Source organism: Myotis davidii, unplaced genomic scaffold (genome assembly GCF_000327345.1).
Source record: "Myotis davidii unplaced genomic scaffold, ASM32734v1 scaffold657, whole genome shotgun sequence".
Taxonomy (NCBI): domain Eukaryota; kingdom Metazoa; phylum Chordata; class Mammalia; order Chiroptera; family Vespertilionidae; genus Myotis; species Myotis davidii.
Window position 1 is genome coordinate 632,787 of NW_006287917.1, and position 4,244 is coordinate 637,030.

General features: G+C 36.7%; 1 protein-coding gene across 1 annotated transcript in view; it reads left to right on the plus strand.

The window, feature by feature from the left end:
• GRM5 (glutamate receptor, metabotropic 5) overlaps window positions 1–4,244 on the plus strand; it is a 432,533-nt gene that overhangs the window by 81,162 nt on the left and 347,127 nt on the right. The gene's annotated exons all lie outside the window — the stretch shown is intronic.

Sequence of the window (4,244 nt, forward strand, 5' to 3'; positions counted from 1 at the left end):
TGCTCAATGCAGAAGCTGCCATGACGCCCACTAGCCATTTAAAAATAAACGGCACAATGGACCTGGTGCTGACAAACCAACACTCAGCTTCCCCCAAGTGGGACACAGACCCTGCCCCCACCCCGGAGCGACACCCCACCAAATCACAGCCAATGCTGCCAAGACCCCATGGCGTGAAATGTGGCCCATAGCCCAGCCCAGAAACAGAAGCTTTGGGCGCTGGGTAATGACGTCAGGTTGCAATGCCTGGCTACTCTCCCTAGTGACTAGCCTCCTTGGAGTTTCTTCAGCCCAGGAACACGACTTGCTTTATAGCCAAGTGCAAACATTTTACAGTTTAACCAAATGTTTGTGAAGCATTTTCACATGCCTCATCTCATTTGATCCTCACAGAAGTCCTGGAGTAGGTAGATAGGAGACTCAGTAGAATCCTATTTTCTTTTCATTAGCCAGAAAACAGAAATTTAGAAAGTTTCAAAACTTGACCCAACTGGAAAGAAGTAAGAAATGATGGAACTTGAAAATGACTTCAGGTTTTCTCACTGCGCAGAACATAGTCAAACACTGCTACAGTTAAATATTTTACCCTTTGTTCTCCCTGCGTGGTCTATAATTATAACCTGCTTTGTACTGATATTTACTGCTGTGTTGCTGACAATTACCTGAAAGAGAAGTTGGGGTGCTTCACTGGGCTAGAAAAAGTTCAGCTACATCAGAAAGCAGGTCTTAATTAAGCAAGTTTATTCTATATCTATAAAAGGCTAAGTTGACTCGTGCATGCATAATACATATAAAACTCTCCCTGGTGCCAATCACACATGTGTGTTTCTATCTCTCATTGTTGATCATGAATTTGGTTGACACTACTATTATAGAGAAAGGTTAATAGTGAAATTAAAATATTTCTTCTAATTTCCTTTCAATGTGCACGAATTCATGCATTGGGACACTAGTATAGTAAATACCAACATATAACACCTACATAACAAAAGTAATTCTAACATGATATGATATGTATATAGAAAACCCTAAAGCTAGTAGATCTAATAAATGCATTTGGCAAAGTACCAGGATATAAAATCAATATCCAGAAATCAATGGCATTTCTATACACCAATAATAAACTGTCAGAAAGAAAAAAACTAAGAAAACAATCCTATTTATTGTTGGAACAACAAAAAATAAGTTACCTAGGAATAAATTTAAACAAGGATATAAAAGACATGTACAAGGAAAACTGTAGTATATTGAAGAAGTATGTTGAAGAAGATACAAATAAGTGGAAGCATATATCGTGTTCATGGATTGGAAGAATTAACATCATGAAAATGTCCATACTACCCAAAGCACTCTATAGATTCAACGCAATTCATATTAAAATATGAATTGTATATTTCATAGATCTAGAACAACTGTTTAAAAGAATTATATGAAACCAAAATAGACCCTAAATAATGTCAGCAATCTTGAGAAAGAAGAACAAAGTTGGAGAGATCACAATACTGGATATTAAACTATGCTACAAGGCCATTGTAATAAAAATAGCCTGGTACTGGCACAAGAACAGGCATATAGATCAATGGAACAGAACAGCCCAGAAATCAACCCATGCCTTTATGGTCAATTAATATTTGATAAAGGAGACAGGAGCATACAATGGAGTAAAGATAGTCCCTTCAATAAGTGGTCATGGGAAAATTGGACAGGTACATGCAAAAAATGCAACTAAACCACCAACTTACACCAAGAATAAACTCAAAAATGAAGAATTAAATGTAAGTTGCAAAACCATAAAAGTCCTAAAAAAAAGAGATAGGCTATAAAATCTCAGACATCTCTCCATCAAAATTGTACTTTTATTAACATCACAAAAGTAAGTGATACTATCTTCAGTGCTTATCTTTTAAATTTATCTTTATTGTTTCAAGTATTACAGATGCCCCCCTTTTCCCCCACTATTGATCCCCTCCACTCCACTCCATACTGTTTTCCACAGTGGCTGCACCAGTCTGCATTCCCACCAACAATGCATTAGGGTTCTCTTTTCTCCACACCCTCACCAGCACTTGATGTTTTGTGACTTATTGAGGGTAACCATTCTAACAGGTGTGAGGTGATACCTCATTTTAGTTTCAATTTGCGTCTCTCTGATGATTAGTGACGTTTAGCATTTTTTTTCATATATTTATTGGCCATCTGGATGGAATGTCCTCTTTGGAGAAATGTCTATTCATGTGCTTTTCCCATTTTTTCCATGGATTGTTGTCTTACTGGTATTGAGTTGTATACATTCTTTATATATTTTGGAAATTAACACCACAGGAGCATACAATGGAGTAAAGATAGTCCCTTCAATAAGTGGTCATGGGAAAATTGGACAGGTACATGCAAAAAATGCAACTAAATGGATGGAATGTCCTCTTTGGAGAAATGTCTATTCATGTGCTTTTCCCATTTTTTCCATGGATTGTTGTCTTACTGGTATTGAGTTGTATACATTCTTTATATATTTTGGAAATTAACCTCTTATCAGATGTATCACTGGCTAATATATTCTCCCATACAGTGGGTTCCCTTTTCATTTTGTTGATAGTTTCTTTTGCTGTACAGAAATTTTTGTGGTTTGAGGTTTATTTTTTCCTTCATTTCCCTTTCCCTAGGACATATATCAGCAAAAATATTGCTACAAGAGATGGCTGAGATTTTACTGCCTGTGTTTTCTTTTAGGATTTTTATGGTTTAGTGACTTAATGTTAGTCTTCATTTTGAGTTTATTCTTGGGTATGTGTTCTTCCTAACTATTAAGACTAATAGTGGAAGAGGAATTTACATTTACTTAGCACCTAATACACAGCTGGACTGAAATAATTACTTTAAATCTTCAGTTCACTTTTCCTTTTCAACCATCCCAGCCTGTCGGTATTATTAGCCTCACTTTCTATATGAATAGAGTGAAAGGGTCGGAAACTTTCTCAAAGGCCATGTAATCCCTAAAATAGTCAAGTCTCCAAATCATGCTCTTTTCACCAACCAAACTCTCCTGATTAATGAGTAGGTTCTAAATAAGGGCTTATCAGAAGATTAAAGAGTATTATAGAATTATTTCATGCTTTAAAATCATTTCCCCCATAGGGAAAATTTTTCCTTTTCCTTTGAGTATTCTTAGCTAATATTTTATTCCTTTTAATATTTAAGTTCAGGTAATCCAGAGATATGTCTTAATTTTTTTTGGTGTAGATTGAAGAAATTCTCACGCAGCAACATGCATAGAAACCTAGTCAGAATAGCACTCACCTTATTGTACTAAATTCTCCCCGTTGTTTCTAATATGATCTACTTAGATGTCAAACAACGATCGAAATATAATGCTATTAGTAGTGGCAATTCAGGTATTCCTATGTCCATTTTCATTACAGCAAATGGATAAAAAAATAGCTCATTTGAGGAGCATTCTTTTAGTGTGACAGTACAGTGATGTATCAACACAACACCTATTACCAATCATTGCATTATGTTGAAATGTTACTCATCCTTCCCTCCTCTCCATCCATGAAGCCCACAACTAAGTTCAAAGTCTTCTCATCTATGGCCTTGAAGAGTGGGAGTAAACTCCCAACTTGTTTTCTCATTTAACACTTCAGTTTTCTAAAATGTGTTTTTATAAACTGTAGCCATACCGCTTTTCATAAAATGGAAATCCATTCATCGCCCTCCTGTTCCAAATGTTTCTTGGATCCCTTTGCCATGCTTCACAGGCTCTCCTCCGTACGCTTTCTGCTCCAGCACGTGTCACGTGGAAAATTCCTACTCATCTTTCAAGTCTTACTTTCCCCATTCCTCCCTTTGGGAAACCTTCTCCAACTCATGCTGACAGAATGAGGTCCTTTGCCTTTCACACTTGCACAGCAGACTAAGTATTCCTTGGTCATAGAACTGTTCACTTTGAATTGCCATAATTATTACTAATAATTAAAGAGCATTTATTAACTTCCAGACATCATACTATTATCTGGAATTATGTACATTGGGTTATTTCATTCTCACAACAACCCAATGAGGAATGTTCTTCTACTGTCTCCCATTTTAAGATGAAGAAATAGGTTCAAGAGAAGCTAAGGGAACTGCCCAAAGTTAAATGATTAACTGGAAGTCAGTATAGGCCTACCCAATGGACACAGACAACAGGGGGGTGAGGTCATGAGTGGAGGGGATGGGGGGACGGTAATGTGGGGATAAGGACACAT